The following is an 18,586-nucleotide window of genomic DNA, read 5'->3' on the forward strand; positions in this document are numbered from 1 at the left end:
CCTAAAAAATAATTTTTGTATTTTGTGCCTTAATACTTGATCCCTCTTTTTTAGCTGTCAGAGCCATAATGCTCCCTCCTTTCCTACCCTGCCATCCACCCCCAATCCCTATCCACGTGAATGGAGACTCTTTGTAGTCTTTCCTGTAGTTCCATGACATTGGTGCTAATACTTGGGGGAAGGGAGGAGTTTTACCAGTGTACTACCTTAAGACTAGTTCAAATAAAAGTGTATGCTTAAAAGATAGTGGATTTTCTCTACTTCTTTTAATACTGCTTTGATACCAATGGATGACCATTGTTTATCCATTAGTCAGCCCCTCGTTTTATGTTAATAGCTTTTTATCATCATGAATTTACCCAACCAACAGGTACTAATAATCCAACTTCTATTTGTGAGTGTTCATGAAACTTTTGGATGTGAAAAAAATGTAGTCATCCTTGAAAGGTTGGGAACCACTACGTTAAACTGCTGAAAGAGCTACAGAGAACTCCACAGTACCGAGAACCATTGGATGGCTTTATCATTCATAAACCACGTGGATCAAATTTGTTATTTGGCTGACATACTTATTCCATTAAGGTCCTATTTGTTTCAAAGACTGTGAAAGAGAAGCACAAATTAGGGCAGATTCTACCAAATTGAAAAGGTTTAAAGCATGGAATCTACAGTGGACCAGATGTCTGTTGTTTTAGGATCTTCAGTGAAGTTCATCAGCAAAAGTATTTGATGATATTTTGGCCCCAGCCACACATGAATAAAAAAAAGTTTAAAATAGTATAGTATAGTTGCAGACCTCAAGATGAAATAAAACCAGTATCCATATTGATGAAATAGTAAATATCGTGTTATAAAAATATAGACTTTGTTGCTTAGAAACTTAGTATATAAATATGTTAATTAGTATGTATATGCTTATGTATCATGAATTTATATGAAAATCTATATATCTATTTTGCAACATATATAGTACTCTTTTAAAAAAATTTATAGAACAAAGCAAGCATTTCCATAACAACATAATAAAAAAGATGATTGCATATATAGTACTCTATATGTTGTACATATATGATTGTGTGTATAGTTGTATTAGTCAATCAATAAACTTAATCTACACATACATCTTAAGGACAGCTAGGTGGTACCACCAGATAGAGTGCCAGGCTGGAGTCAGGAAGACTCATTGTCCCAAGTTCAAATCCAACCTCAGATACTTACTAGTTGTGTGACTCTGAGCAAGTCACTTAACCCTGTTTGTCTCGATTTCCTCATCTGTAAAATGATCTGGAGAAGGAAATGAGAAACCCCACCAATAACTTTGCCAAGAAAACACCAAATTGTGTCATGAAGAGTCAGGCACAATGGAAATGTAACTGACTGAAATACATGCATGCATATAGATGCATATATACACACATATACTTAAATGTAAGTTACACATGTATATGTGTATACTCATATGCATGGTAGAATCAGTACACACATAATATATGTATATATGCACATGTACTCACATGCATATGCATATGTACACCTATAGATACATAGAGATGTGTACAAAAGTATCTTACATTCACATGCATACATGTCCAGACTTACACTTTCATCTGTGAGGAAAACTTTTAGTATGAAAATACCTTCTATTAATACAATGCAGATTAGTAACTTATTTATAAAATATAGTTTTTAATTGTTTTATTTAGTATTTTCTTTTCCCTAGTTACATGTAAAAACAATTTTTAATATTCATTTTTTAAATATCTTGAGTTCCAAATTCTCTCCCTTCCTCCCTCTCTTAGCCCCCCCCCCCCCATTGAGAAAGCAAGCAGGTCAATGTAGGTTATACATGTGTAGTCATGCAAACATTTACATATTAGCCATATTATGAAAGAAAGCATAGAGAAAAAAACCTCAAGAAAAAATAGTTTTAAAAAGGTATGCTTCAATTTCTATTCAGATACCACCAGTTCTTTCTCTGGGGATGGATAGCATTTTTTTCATCATAAGTACTTCAGAGTTCTCTTCGATCATTGTATTGTGGAGAATTTCTGCCATTCACAGCCTATAATATTGCTGTTACTTTGTACCTGGCACATTTCAATTTGCATCAGCTCATTTAAGTCTTTCCAGGTTTTTCTGAGAACATCCTGTTCATCATCTCTTACAGCATGATAGTATCTCATCATAATTATATACCACAATTTGTTTGGCGATTCTCTAATTAATGGGCATCCCCTCAATTTTCAAATATTTTAGAAAACATTCTTTCCACTAGAAAAGAGCTTCTACAAATATTTTTGGTAGTTATAGATCTCTTTCCTTTTTTAAAAAATTATCTTTTGGGATACAGACATAGTACTGACATTGCTAGGTCAAAGAGTATGCATGGTTTTTATAGCCCTTTGGGCAATAGTTCCAAATTACAGAATGGTTGAATCAGTTAAAAACTCCATCAAGTCTGCATTAATATCTCATTTTTCCCACATTCCTTCCACCATTTGTCATTTTTCTTTTCTGCCCTATTAGTCAATCTAATAGGTATGAGGTAGTATCTCAAAATTATTTAAATTTGCATTTCTCCAATCAGTGGGAAGTTAGAACATCTTGAATATAGCTATAGGTCGCTTTATTGCTTAATCTGAAAACTTCATATCTTTTGATCATTTGTCAACTGGGGAATGGCTCTTTTTTATATAAATTTGATTCAGTTCTCTATATGTTTGAGAAATGAGGCCTTTATCAGAGAAACTCACTTCAATTTTTTTTCCACAGTTACTATTGCTAACTGCATTTTTCTCCATCCTATTCCCCTGACCTCTGTTTATTCTATTATTTCTCTCCTTTTGCCTTATCCCTCCTCAAAAGTGTTTTGCTTCTGAATATGCCTTCCCCCAATTTGCCCTCCCTTCTATAACCCCTCAACCCCTTCTCTTATTCCTTTCCCCTCCTACTTTCCTGTAGGATAAGATACATCTCTATAACCAATTGAGTATATATGTTATTCCTCCTTTGAACCAATTCTGAATAGAGTGTAGTTCACATACTCCTCCCCTCACCTCCTTTCTATTCCCTTCCATTGTAAAAGCTTTTTCTTATGAGATAATTTTATCTGAGATATATGAGATAATTTACCCCCATTCTACCCCCTTTCCCTTTTTCCCAGTGCATTCCTCCCTCACCCTTTAATTTTATTTTTTTTAGATAGCATCCCTTCATATTCAAATCACACCTGTGCCCTCTGTCTATATACTCCTTCTAATTGCCCTAATAATAAGAAAACTCTTATTAGTTACAAGCATCATCTTCTCATGTAGGAATGTAAACAGTTTAGCCTTATTAAGTCCCTGATGATTTCCCTTTCCTGTTTATCTTTTTATGCCTCTCTTAAGTCTTGTATTTGAAAGTCAAATTTTCTATTCAGCTCTGGTCTTTTCATCAAGAATACTTGAAAGTCATCTATTTAATTAAATATCCATTTCACCCTAAAATATTGTACTCAGTTACTGGATAGGTCATTCTTGCTTGTAATCCTAATTCCTTCGCCTTCCAAAATATCACACTAAGCCTTCCTGATCCTTTTATGTAGAAACTACTAAATCTTGTGTTATCCTGTCTGTGGCTCCATGGTACTTGAATTGTTTCTTTCTGGTTGTTTGTAATATTTTCTCTTTGACATGGGAGTTTTGGAATTTGACTAAAATATTACTGAAAGTTTTCATTTTAGGATCTCTTTTAAGAGGTGATTGGTGGATTTTTTTCAATTTCCACTTTATTCTCTGTTTATGGGATATCAGGGCAATTTTCCCGGATAATTTTTTTTTAAGCAATTGGGGTTAAGTAACTTGCTCAAGGTTACATGGACAGTTATTTCTGGGTGTGGTGCTGAGTGTTTGAGCCTGGGATTTGATCTCCAGCTCATCCCAACACTGGAGCCAGTGCTCTTACTTGCTGAGCCACCTGGCTGCCCCCCCCCCCGATAATTTCTTGAAAGATGATGTCTAAGCTATTTTTCTTATTTTTTTAATTCAATTTTTAATTTATTAATTTGTTTGTTTCCTTTTAGTTTATAGGATTCAATTCCACAATTCCTTGAATTTCACATTTTGTCCCCCTCCTTCCCCTCCCCCCATGGCGTCTTATAATCAAGTATAGGATCTGTAAATACGTTCACATTATACAATGGTCAGGTTATAAGGATGGATTGTACCAGCTGGAATGAAAAATGGTAAAGAGGACATAAAATCAAATAAGAGAATGAAAAAGATCAGGTATTTTGTTTCCACCTGGATATAAATTTAGTTCTTTCTAGTTCTTTCTCTGGATGCACGTTTTTCTCTCCATCATGAGTCTTTTGGGGTTGACTTATATCCCTGCATTGTTGAGAAGAGTCCAGTCTATCAAATTTGGTCATCACACATACATTGTGTCTGTAATTGTGTACAAATTCTTCCTGGTTCTACTCTTCTCACTCAGCATCAGTTCTTTTAAGCCTCTCCAGGTAAATATGATGACCGCCTGCTCCCCGTTTCTTATAGCGCAATAATATTCCATAACATGCATATACCACAACTTGTTCAGCCATTCCCCAATTGATGGACACCCCCTTAATTTCCAAATCTTTGCCACAACAAAAAGAGCTGCTATAAACATTTTTGTACATATGGGTCTTTCTCCCATTTCTATGATCTCTTTGGGATATAACCCTAGGAGTCATATTGCTGGATCAAAGGGTATGAAAGTATTTATAGCCCTTTGGGCATAGTTCCAGATTGCTTTCCAGAAAGGCTGGATCAGTTCACAACTCCACCAACAATGCATTAGTGTTCCAGTTTGCCCACATCCTCTCCAACATTTGTCATTTTCCTGTTTTGTCATCTTAGCCAATCTAACTGGTGAGATGTGGTACCTCAGAGTTGTTTTGATTTGCATTTCTCTAATCAATAGTGAATTAGAGCATTTCTTCATGTGCTTATAGATAGCTTTAATTTCTTTCTCTGAAAACTGCCTGTTCGTATCCTTTGACCATTTATCAATTGGGGAATGACTTGTATTCTTAAAATTTGACTCAGTTCTCTGTATATTTTAGAGATGAGTCCTTTGTCAGAGACATAGGTTGTAAAGATTCTTTCCCAATTTCCCACCTCCCTCCTAATCTTGGTTACATTGGCTTTATTTGTACAGAAACTTTTCAATTTCATGTAGTCAAAATTATGCATTTTACATTTTATAATGTTCTCTAATTCCTGTTTCATCATAAAGTCATTCCCTCTCCACAAGTCTGATAGGTAAACTATTCCTTGTTTTAGCAGACTGCTTACAGTATCAACCTTTATACCTAGATCATGAACCCATTTAGACTTGATTTTGGTATATGGTGTTAGATAATGGTCTATGTCCAGTTTCTGCCATACTATATTCCAGTTTTCCCAGCAGTTTTTGTCAAATAGTGAGTTCTTATCCTAAAAACCAGGGTCTGGGGGTTTATCAAACAATACATTACTGTAGTCGTTGACTTCTGAATCTCGTGTGCCTAATCTATTCCATTGATCCACTCCTCTATTCCTAAGCCAGTACCAAGTAGTTTTGATGACTGCTGCTTTATAGTACAGATTGAAATCTGGTAAATCTAGTCCACCTTCCCTAGCATTTTTTTCCCATTAATTCCCTTGATATTCTGGACCGTTTATTCTTCCAGATGAATTTTGTTACTATTTTTTCTAACTCTATAAAGTAGTTTTTTGGTAAATTAATTGGTATGGCAATAAATATATAGTTTAATTTAGGTAAAATTGTCATTTTTACTATATTAGCTCGACCCAGCCATGAGCAATTGATATTTTTCCAATTAGTTAGATCTGACTTTATTTGTGTGAAAAGTGTTTTGTAGTTATGATCATACAGGTCCTGGGTTTGTTTTGGCAGGTAGATTCCCAAATATTTTATAATGTCTACAGTAACTTTAAATGGGATTTCTCTTTCTACTTCTTGCTGTTGAGTTTCATTGGAAATATATAGGAATGCCGAGGATTTATGTGGGTTTATTTTATATCCTGCAACTTTGCCAAATTTATTTATTGTCTCAAGCAGTTTTTTACTTGATTCTCTAGGATTCTCTAAGTATATCATCATATCATCTGCGAAGAGTGATAGCTTGGTCTCTTCTTTGCCTAACTTGATTCCTTTGATTTCTTTTTCTTCTCTAATTGCTTCTGCTAACATTTCTAGTACCAGATTGAATAAGAGGGGTGATAGTGGACACCCTTGTTTCACCCCTGATCTTATGGGAAATGCTTCCAGATTCTCCCCATTGCATATAATACTTGCTGATGGCTTTAAATAGATGCTACCTATTATTTTAAGGAAGGCTCCATTTATTCCTATACTTTCTAATGTTTTTAATAGGAATGGATGTTGTATTTTGTAAAAAGCCTTTTCTGCATCTATTGAGATGATCATGTGGTTTCTGCTAGTTTTATTCTTGATATGCTCAATTATACTGATGGTTTTCCTAATATTAAACCATCCTTGCATTCCTGGAATAAATCCTACCTGATCAAAGTGTATTATTATTGAGATAAGTTGCTGTAGTCTTTTGGCTAGTATTTTATTTAGAATTTTTGCATCTATATTCATGAGGGAGATTGGTCTATAATTTTCTTTCTCTGTTTTATCTTTTCCTGATTTAGGTATCAGTACCATATTTGTGTCATAAAAAGAATTTGGTAGGACTCCTTCACTAATTTTCCCAAATAATTTGTAGAGTATTGGAATCAATTGTTCTTTAAATGTTTGATAGAATTCACTAGTGAATCCATCTGGCCCTGGAGATTTTTTCCTAGGGAGGTGACTGATGGCTTGTTCAATTTCTTTTTCTGAGATGGGATTATTTAAGTAATCTACTTCCTCCTCAGTTAATCTGGGCAACTTGTACATTTCTAAATATTCATCCATTTCCCTAAGATTGTCAAATTTATGTGCATACAATTGGGAAAAATAATTCTTAATTATTGTTTTGATTTCCTCTTCATTGGAGGTAGATCCACCCTTTTCATTTTTGATACTCATAATTTGGTTTTCTTTCTTTTTTTTTATCATATTGACTAAGGGTCTATCTATTTTGTTGTTTTTTTTTTTCATAAAATCAGCTCTTGGTTTTATTTATTAGTTCAATAGTTTTCTTAATTTCGATTTTATTAACCTCTCCTTTAGTCTTCAATATTTCTAGTTTAGTATTTAATTGGGGTTTTTGAATTTGTTCTTTTTCTAGGTTTTTTAATTGCATACCCAATTCATTGAGCTCCCTTTTCTCTGATTTAATCACGTATGCACTCAGGGATATAAAACTTCCCCTAAGAACTGCCTTTAATGCATCCCACAGATTTTGGTATGTTGTCTCATTATTATCATTCTCTTGAATGAAATTACTGATTGTTTCTATAATTTCTTGTTTGACCCACTCATTCTTTAGGATCAAATCGTTTAATTTCCAGTTAGTTTCTAGTCTGTCTTTCCCTGGCCCTTTATTACATATAATTTTTATTGCATCATGATCTGAGAATGATGCGTTTAATATTTCTGCCTTACTGCATAGAATTGTGAGGTTTTTATGCCCTAGAACATGGTCAATTTTTGAATATGTGCCATGAACTGCTGAGAAGAAAGTATACTCCTTTTTATCCCCATTCAGTTTTCTCCAGAGATCTATCATACCTATCCTCTCTAAAATCCTGTTCACCTCCTTAACTTCTTTCTTGTTTATTTTGAGGTTGGATTTATCAAGTTCAGATAGGGGGAGATTAAGGTCTCCCACTAGTATAGTTTTGCTATCTATTTCTTCCTCTAATTCCTTTACCTTCACCTCTAGGAATTTGGATGCTACACCACTTGGTGCATATATGTTAAGTAGTGATATTGCTTCATTCTCGATGGTGCCTTTTAATAGGATATAGTTTCCTTCCTTATCTCTTTTAATTAGGTCAATTTTTGCATTTGCTTTATCTGAGATAAGGATTGCTACCCCTGCTTTTTTTTACTTTAGCTGAGGCATGATATATTTTACTCCAACCTTTTACCTTTACCTTGTATGTATCCCTCTGTTTCAAATGTGTTTCTTGTAAACAGCATATTGTAGGATTATGATTTCTAATCCATTCTGCTATCTGTCTCCGTTTTATAGGAGAGTTCATTCCATTCACATTTACAGTTAAGATTGTTATCTGTTTCTTTCCCCTCATCCTATTCCTGCCCCTGTTAATGTTCGTATTTTCCCTCCCTTCTCCCTTCCGCCCCTTAATAGTTTTCCTTTTGACCACCACCTCCCTCAGTGTTCCCTTTTCTGCCCCCCTCCCTTTTCCTCCCCTTTTCCTCTTACTACTTCCCTCCCTACAAATCACTCCCACCCCCCTTTTGTAACCCTTTCCCCCTCATACTGCCTGTAGGATATTGTTATACTTAATGAGGTATGCTATTTTTTCTTCGCATCAAGAATGACAGGAACAGATCTCATGCGAAGCTCCTCTCCCTCCCCTCTTTCCCTCTAAAATGATGTGTGTTCTCGTTTACCTTTCTAAGTCACTGTTGCTTCTCGTAATTGGAGGTTGAATTTTCCATTGAGTTCTGGCTTTTTTATCAAGAAGGTCTGGAACTCTGTTATATCATTGAATGACCATCTCTTTGCCTGGAAGAATATGCTCAGCCTCACTGGGTATGTGATCCTTGGTTGTAATCTGAGCTGTTTTGCCTTCCTGAAAATTGTATTCCACTGCCTCCGATCTTTCAGTGTGGAGGCTGACAAATCCTGTGCAATCCTCACTGTGGACCCTCGATATTTGAATTGTTTCTTTCTGGCCACTTGAAGTATTTTCTCTTTTATCTGGTAGTTATGGAGTTTGGCTACAACATTTCAAGGATTTTTCAGTTTGGGATCTCTTACAGCAGGTATCCGGTGGATTCTGTCAATTTCTATTTTCCCCTCAGTTTCTAGTATCTCAGAGCAGTTTTCTTTAACGAGCTCTTGGAGAATGTTGTCCAGGCTCATTTTTTCATCATAATTTTCTGGTAGGCCTATGATTCTCAGATTATCTCTCCTGGATCTGTTTTCCAGGTCTGTTATTTTTTCTTTGAGGTATTTTATCTCTTTTTCTAATTTTTCATTTTTGTTGTTTTGCTTGGCTACTTCTTGGTTCCTCATAGAGTTATTTGTTTCCATTTGTTTAATTCTGTTTTTTAGCAAATCATTTTCCTTGGTTAATTTTTGAAGCTCCTTTTCCATATCATACACTTTTCATTTTAGAGAGATATCTTCCTCATTATAATGTTTTTCGAATTCTGCTATTTTCGTTTTGAGAGAATTATTCATTTTGTCTTCTATCTCTCGCATTTTGCTTTCAAAGTTCCTTTTGATCTCATCTAGGAGAGCCTTCTGTGCTTGGGATCCATTCCCTGTTGAAGTCTCAGCTGTGGGTGTGGAGTCCACAGTGTCTCCCTCTGAGGTTGGTTCCTCCCTCTGAGGATAGTAGGACTCTAGAGTCTTTGTCTTTGTAGTCTGCTTTCTACCCATTTTGAGGCAGTGTCCTAGCCACGCCCTTCCTCTAGGATCCCAAGCCTTTACTGTAGAGGGTTTTGCCCTGGGGCAAGAGTTACTATATTTTCAGGTTCAAAGGGGGGTTTTGGAGCAAGTGGGGTTCACTCTGCCATCCTTGTCTTTGGAGGTCCTGAAAGGGGCTTGCTCTTTCCAGTCCCAGCCCTTTGGTGATAGGCCTGGTAGTGGACCTTGTGGTTGGTGGGAAGACTTGCTCTCAGAGTTGATCAGGCCCCTTCCAGGCCTGCCTCTGCCATGCCTTCCCGCACAGGGCGCTGCACCTTCCCGGCTGGCGCCCACCACGGTGCCGCCGCCGTACCACCGCGTCGCCTGCTATTATTCCTTATTAGAACTTGTCCTTCACATCTATGTATTGATAAATCTGGAAATGGCCACAGCTGCTGCTGATCTGGAGTCCCTCTGGCTGGCGGCTGGTCAGGCCCGCCCTGGGGCTAAAGCCTTGGCGTGGGGCTGGGCTCGGCTCCCAGAGGTTATGCTGGCCTATTCCTGCCGGCCTGCCAGGCTGTTCTCAGCAGGAGATTAGCTTCTCTGTGTCATTTTGTGGGTTCTGCAGCTCTAAGCTATTTTTCTTAATCATGACTTTCAGAAAGTACAATAATTTTAAAAATATCTCTCCTGGATCTATTTTTCAGGTCAGCTGTTTTTCCAATGAGATATTTCACATTGTCTTCCAATTTTTCATTCTCTTGGTATTGTTTTTATTGTTTCTTAATTTCTCATAAAGTCATTAGCTTCCATTTGCTCAATTCTACTTTTTAAAGAATTATTTTCTTCATTGAGCTTTTATGACTCCTTTTCCATTTGGCCAATTCTACTTCTTAATTGTTCTTTTATTCAGTGAATTTTAGTGCCTTTCTTTCAATTTGGCCAATCCTGCTTTTTTAAGGCATTCTTTTCCTCATTGGCATTTTGTACCTCTTTTGCCATTTGGCCTAGCATGTTTTTTAAGGAGTTATTTTCTTTGGTATTGTTTGTGTGTGTGTGTGTGTGTGTGTGTCTCCTTTACCAAGCTGTTTACTTGTTTTTCATGATTTTCTTGCATCACTCTCATTTCTCTTCCCAATTTTGCATCTACCTCTCTTATTTGATTTTCACAACACTTTTTTAACTCTTGCATGGTATAAGATCAATTCATATTTTTCTTGGAGGCTTCAGATGTAGGAGCTTTGACTTTATCTTCTTCTGAATGTGTTTTGTGATCTTCCTTATCACCAGAGTAATTTCTATGATTAGAAAACTTTTCTGTTGTTTGCTCATTTTCCAGTTTGTTTCTTGATTTTTAACTCTTTGTTAAAGTAGGGGTCTGCTTCCAGGATGGAGGGTGCACTGGTCCAAATTCAGGAGTTTTATGCAGCTGTTTTTGGAGATACTTCTAAGCACCTATAAGTTTCCAGTTCTCCCAAGATGGTATGATCTAAGGAGACATGTGTTTACTCTTCTCCTGGCCTCAGCTCTGGTCCATGAGCAACTACAAGCATTCTTTTCTGCCCTGGAACTGTGATGATGGTCTTCACTCCACTGAGACAGCAAGTTCTGGTGTGTCAGTGTTCCTCCTCTCCCTTGGGCTGCCACTCAGGTCTGTGATCTGCATCTGAGTATGGGCAAAGCAACAGAGTCCTGCCTCAGTGTTAGCAAACAGACCCCAGTAATCTCCTTCTGGCCAATTCTTCTATCACCTTACCGTCTGTGGGCTGAGAGCTCTGGAATCAGCTGCTGCCACTGCTGATTCAGTGACTCCAAAGGCCTGCTTCTGGTTTGCGGGGGTCAGATCTGGGCTGACGTAACCTGTACTAGACTGTGCTCCACTCTCATGCAGGTGAGACAGACCTTTCCCGCTGACCTTCTAAGTTCTTTGACTGGAAAATCGTTTCACCCCTTCATTTTGTGCTTTTCCAGGAATTGTTTTATGGCCTTATTTAAAAGTATTTGGAAGGGTTTTGGGGAAAGCTCAGGCCAGTCTCTGCCTTTTCTCCACCACCCATATAAAATATAATCTTATGAAAAAGCTAAGAGCATTATGAGATTGAATGTTCATGATCAGGCAGCTAATATATGTATGTATGTTAGAAGCAGCACCAGAACCTAGGTCTTCATGAATCTAAACCTAAGCATGATACCAAGCTGCCTTATACACTATTGTTGTTGTTTAGTCACTTTTCAGACTCTTTGTGACCCCATTTGAGGTTTCCATGGCAAAGATACTGGAGTTGTTTGCCATTTTCTTTTCCAACTCATCCTACAGATAAAGAAACTGAGACAAACAGGGTTAAATGACTTGCCCAGGGTCACACAGCTCATAAGTGTCTGAGGCTGGATTTGAACTCAGGAAGATGAGTCTTCCTGACTCCAGGCCTGCCAGTCTATCCACTGCACCACCTAGGCACCTCTTCATATTGTGTAGAGTTTATTAGTACAGAAAATTCATTCCCATTGTAAGGTAGTTTGTGCATGTGTGTTTGCATCCCTGGGAAACCTAGAGAATAATATTTTCAACATAAATACATTTCCTTCAAGCAAGGGGCACCTAGGTAACTCAGGATAAAGGTTCCATATTCTTATCCGTAAGAGTCAATTTCCACATAGTTTAAGGAGGTCTATTAAACTCAGTAGCACCTTCCACCCTGTCCTGTTTCTGAATAGCTTTCCAGGGTAGATATTAGTGACTTTATCCCTCCTAGGCCTCAGCTTAACAGGCCTATTTCATGGCTGGACAGACTTAGGCTCCTCAGCCCCTTTTATATCCTTGACTGAACTGTAACTATCCAACAGTGGGAATGACATAAAACACAGCTAGAATGATACTGTCAGAGCAATGTTTAAAAAGAAGATGAGGAGAAAAAAAAGTAAGGAACCTCTACAGGCAGGGCAAAGGAAACCTAAGAGTATAAATCACAGGAAGATGTAGCAAGACATTAAGAGGATCTAGGATGCTGGATACTGGGCATGAATTGCTTTAGAAAAGGGGTGGGGGGAGAGAAGAAAGCTATTTACAGGATTTCTCTGATTCTTTTCCATTCATTCAATAAGCTTTTATAAACTTCCTACTATATGAATATACTATGCTAGGTACTGAGAGTACACAAACAAACAAAAGCAAACCCTTCTCTCAAGCAGCTTACATTCTTGTAGTGGGATGCCAAAAATATATGAACACAGGTAAGTAAAACCTATATACAAACCAATTTTGAGGGTTGAAAGGGGGATACTTGGTCCAGTTACCCCAGAAGGTACACTAGCTTTGAAGTCAGAGAACCTTGATTCAAATCCTGTTACTGATACTTCCTGGGGTAACCTTGACAAGTCAAACTCTTTGGACCTAATTTGGACCTCATTTGTTAAATCATTTAATACAATTCTATCCAGTCAAATATAGGATCTACAAATACCTTCACATTAAACTTTAGTCAGGTTATAAGGAAGGATTATAACCAATGGAATAAACAATGGGAAAGAGGAAACAAAATAAAACAAGAAAAAGAAAGAGAGCAAGTTGGGGCGGCCACGTAGCACAGCAAGTAAGAGCACTGGCTCCAGTGTCAGGATGACCTGGGGATAGAATCCCAGGCTCAGACACTTAGCACCCACCCAGAAACACCTGGCTGTGTAACCTTGAGCAAGTTACTTAACCCCAATTGCTTAGGGGTGGCCAGGTGGCGCAGTGAGTAAGAGCACCGGCTCCAGTGTCGGGATGACCTGGGGATCAAATCTGGGCTCAGATACTTAGCACCACACCCAGAAACACGTGGCCGTGTAACCTTGAGCAAGTTACTTTACCCCTGTTGCTTTAAAAAAAAAAAAGAAAGAGAGCAAGTAGTTTGCTTCAATCTGCCAAATACAGATATTTCATGCCAACAATGAAGGGCCTTTATAATCTAGTCTCAGCTTATCTACCCTTATTTCTCACCTTTTCCCAAGGCAGATACTCCTTTTCTGGACAGATTCTCTTTTCACCATTTCCTGCATGGTCCAGACTCCTTCCCAATTTGTGCCTTTTCTTTCTGCATGCCATTTTTGGGGCCTCTAATCACTTCATTTCATCTTTTTGACCACCAATTCTATCTCCAAAGCCACCTCCTCTAGGAAGCCTTGAATATCTTTGCCCAGAACTGATCTCTCCCTTTCTGGACTGTCCCCAGCACTCCTTGTTTTGAGGGACATGCTAGGTGCCTTAAAGTATTTGAAGGGTTGTCATATGGTAGAAGTATTAAGCTTATCTTTCTTGAATGAAGATAACAGAAGCAACAAGAGATAGAAATTGAAGTCAGACTTACCTTTAATATTAAGGGGAATGAGTAGCCTCAGTTAGTGAATGAAACTTCCTCCCTGGAGGCTTCAGTCAAAGGCTGAATATTTCCATGACCAGTTGGTTTGTAGAGGAGATTCTTGTTCTAACTTGGTTGCTGAGGTCTCTTTTATGTTTGAAATTCTCTGATATGATTGAGCTTTATAAAATTAGTCTCCTACCTTCTGGAAATCAAATGAAAAACAAACAAATAAATATTTTTAAGAAAACAACTTTTTATAAAGCAATCTCTACAAATTTTCTGGCTGATAATCATTCTGCCAGAAATCTGTTCTTCTTTCCCACCAAGTCCCTTACTTCTCTATTATTTTTTTCCTGATCCCATCATAGGGTGATTTCAGAGGTAAATGCATGCAAGGTAACAGAGTTCTGGATCCAGAATCAGAGAACATGGGTTTGAATCTTGATGTGGTCACATCTACCTATGGGACCTTGGGCAAGTCTCACCTGTTTGGACATACTTTTTCTCATTTGTAAAATGAAGGGTGTTGGACTATATATATAATCTCTATGGTCTTTCTCAGTTCTAAGTCTTTACTATTGCCATAGTTCACAATCAAAGGTTTTAAGCCTACATTTATCTTATAAAATGAGGATCACAGTATCACTCATTGATTACACCATTTTGGGAAGGCTTTTAGTGTCCAATCTAAATGATTGAAAGCAGCAGGGTTAAGAAGAGAAGACAAAAGGCAGGAGCATTTATATAGCACCTACTATGTGCTAGGGCCCATGCAAGCACTTTTATAAATATTATCTTATTTAATCCTCAAAATGACCTTGTGAGGAAAAATGAGAAGTAGGTCATATTATCATCTCCATTTTACAGTTCAGGAAATTGAGGTAGATATAGGTTAAGTGACTTGCTTAGTTATACAGTTAGCAATATTGGAGGCCAGATTTGAATATAGGTCTTCCTAGCTCCAGGCACAGGAGTCCCCTGCACCACCTAGTTGCCTTAATACTTCCAGATGATTTGTTTATTAGGGCCCTTCAGAGTTAGTAATTGCTTTATTTGAAACAAAACCTTTTTCACAAACACAGAAGTCCTGAATCTCCAGGCACTATACTGATGTAGGGATATAGACCGGATTTTAACTCCTTCAATGCAATTCAACAAACATTTATTATGTGATGATATTGTGGTTTCTACTGTCATGCTTGAACAAATGTGTTTCAACTTTGTTAGGTTATTTTTAAAAACTTTTTATTCAGTGCCTATGAAATGCACACGTTTTCCTCAAAAGAATTTGAATGGAAGGAAATTCCATAATACTTTTCAGTTTGCTAAGGAATATACATACTCAAGAAGTTGTAACTCCTGTTATCATATTGCTTATGATAATTTTGGCAATTAAGTAATTAGTTAAGAAATCAATCAATTAATTAGTTAAGAAATCAATCACTCTCTAATTCCTTCAATAAATAATCATGTGACATGATCTCAGGACCCTGAATATTTCTTAGCCCTGGACACTATGCTAGTTAAACTAGTCAGGCATAATTGTAATTCACTTGACTGAAGGGGGTGAAAGAAAAGGCAAGGGGTATGTGGTTAGAGTTTAGGGACCTGGAGTATTTTCACCAATGAGAAAAGAAAGACTGGGCTTTAATTTGCTTTTAGTATTGAATTGTCTCAAGACTTTCAGTAAATGACTATATTTTAAATATTTTTTTCTTGTCTTCCTTCTTAAATTTCATATGTTGTTTGTCCTTTACTTTCAGAGACAACCAATGACATCATGGAGTGATGGCTTGACTTGCATGTGAATTGGATTTAAGCGAGGCAGTTGCAAGACCTTGTCAGCCTCACTCTCTCTTCCAAAGTCATCAAAGTCCAATTGCAGGACAAAAGTCATAGCCCAGAATAAAAGCAATAGACCAGGATGCAGTGAATGACCTTAGTGTCATCAACGTCTGACTAGACTCTAAGCACTCCACAGCACCTGCTTCAATGACCTTCATGGTCTATTCAACAAATTGGTCCCATTTGTCCATTCTGCTGAGGTAAGTCTTCACATCTTTGGGGTAGACATCCCTCTAATTCACTGACAGACAGACAGAGAGATTTGAGGCCTGTAGATTATCTTCAACATGGTTTAACCTATCTGCTGATATGGTTTACTGGATTATGACCACTGTGGTTGCTACAGCTTCACCCAGATTTGGGTGAAAGGTGGACCCCAAAGATGGGTGAGTAGTCCTGAAAAGGCCCTCACACCACAGGTGCTAGTCCTCGGTTTTCATATACAACACTCATTTTTTGCTCTCCTTTCTGCATTGGAATGCATCATGCTTCTATTCCAAATTTCATATAAGTACAACTCAGGTAACAATGCTTGGTATCTTTACCTCTGCCTTGAGAAAGAAGAGAGGAATAGAACAAGTTGTAGTGAAAGGGTTGCAGAATCTGGAGTCAGTGGAAGAATCATGTTATTTTTATTACTAAATGATTACAGTAGAAAGGAAGAAATTGGAACCTGCTTTAATTGTTAATTCCAAATTGAAATTCCCTTCTAATTTCTTTGGGAAGCTGGTCACTAAATAACATCTTGAACTAAACACTGGAAACTCTAATTACAACCAACACATTGTTTCCAAACCTCATTTCACAAGATGCATCTACCTGCCTGTTCCCTTTTTAGTAGCACACAGAGCAGAACACCCTTTGACTGAATCAGCAAAAATTAGCAAATTCAGAGATCAGCTGTTTCTTTCCTGTATTTAAACAGAGCCCTATGGCAGCACAGTGACTCCCTAGGATTTATTTTTTTCACAAGTGCCGAAACAGCACAACGCAAAATACCATTGGGACCCAAGTGCTGAACATTTGCCAATAAAAGCTGGTTTCCTTCTGTGGTCGCATTTGTATTGAATCATCAAATGAATGGCACTCTAATTATCTATGGTGGTAGGAGCTGATTACATTTACTCTGGTGGTATATTTCACTATTAAACACAAAGACTCCTGAGCATATCCAGGAAAACAGAAGTCCATGGCTGGTATGGAATGACAGAGAGGGAGGATGTTCCTCCCTGCACATGGCATCCCATGGAATTCTGTTAGGAGGAAAAGTTTCAAAGCCCTCACAGTAGAAGAGAATCCTTTCCAAGGAATAAAACTGGGGAGATTTTTTCTTTCTAAGTCTGGCTGGCTCTTGTAAATAGTTGGTGGATGGTCCTGATGAACTAAGAATGAAGATTAAAGATATCAAATTCTCCTTTGTAATGGGGTAACCCTCATGGGCAAGTTATATAAAAGACCTCCTATAGAGTGATTTCAGGGGTACCCCAAAGTATCTCCTTCACCCATCTGAAGCAATAGTTGAAGCTCCTAACATTAGCATTTTTCCTTTGGGTCTTTTCCCCAAAAGGCAGCTCATAAAATGTATATAGTTTACTAGAGGGGGTGAGGAGATATAGATGGGGAGTGAGGAGGCCTGAGGAGGCAGAGCAGAAATTAACCCTTTTACAACTTTCTTAAGTACTGATAAATTATCACATCACCTTAGCAAACACTGTGCAAAGCAGAAAGAGAAGTGAGAAGTTCTGAGTCTTTTTTGGGACACATCATGTCACCTTGGCCTTCCTCGGTGACATGAAGACCTCACCAACTGGGAAGGGAGAAAAGAGGAAGCACCCTTTTCTGTGGGGAGTGGTCCTAAAAGGGCTGGAAAGGAACAGTAGAGATATACTTGGGCTCATATACATACTGTTTTGCTTTTAATAATGACAGAATCGCAGAGCTATGAAGTCAAACTCAAGTAGAAATAGTACCACTAAAATTGTCATAAAGATCCCTGCAGGCCATGTATTGACTTAGAAAACCACAGTATTAACATTATCTATGTTCTAGTATATTTTTATTTATTTTGTTTAATATTTCTCAATTATATTCTACTCTGGTTCATTGAGCATTCAGGAGAGCTGCAGGCTGCATGCTTCCTTCCGGCCTGCTTTTTGACCCCTCAGACACAGAAGACAACCCCATGACCTTTGGACTTAAGAAGACCCACATTCAAGTCTTGCCACTGGCACACGATGACTGTGTGACCCCAAGCAAGTAACTTTGCATTTCAGTGTCCCAGGCAAGTGTCTAAGACTTTAAGTTTGTTTAGCTTTTTTTTAAAATTGCCTTTCTGTCTCTCCCATGCTGGAGGTTCAGAGACCATTCATGGCCTGATCTCAATACTGATCCGTAAGGATGCTTTACTTTGTTCTTTTTTTTCTGACACAAGTCAGTTCATCCCTTATCTGAAAGCCCAGTTTTGTACACACACCCCATTCCCCCCCCCACCCCCCCACTCTCTTCCCCTCTTCCTGAAACTCATTATATTAATGCAGAACTTCTGTGGACACCCAATCAGCTTAGCAAACTGCAGCTCAGAAATCCCAAACTCAAGAGAACCACCAGCCACAGTCTCCCTGGTAGCAGGAGCTACAGACGTATACCAATGGAAGACTTTAAGTTGCAAAACTGTTTGTTGTTCAGTCTTGTATGGCTTTGAAAAAAAACCTCATTTGGGGTTTCCTTGGTAGAGATACTGGAGTGGTTTTCCATTTCTTTCTCCAGGTCATTTTGTAGATGAGGAAACTGAGACCAACCAGGGTTAAGTGACTTACCCAGGGTCACAGAGCTAGTAAATGTCTGGGTCTTCCTGAGTTCAGGTCCAGTACTCTAT

The sequence above is a fragment of the Petaurus breviceps genome, unplaced genomic scaffold (assembly GCF_028583685.1).
Source record: "Petaurus breviceps papuanus isolate PSGF00001 unplaced genomic scaffold, PetGlider_PUasm1.0 90775, whole genome shotgun sequence".
Taxonomy (NCBI): domain Eukaryota; kingdom Metazoa; phylum Chordata; class Mammalia; order Diprotodontia; family Petauridae; genus Petaurus; species Petaurus breviceps.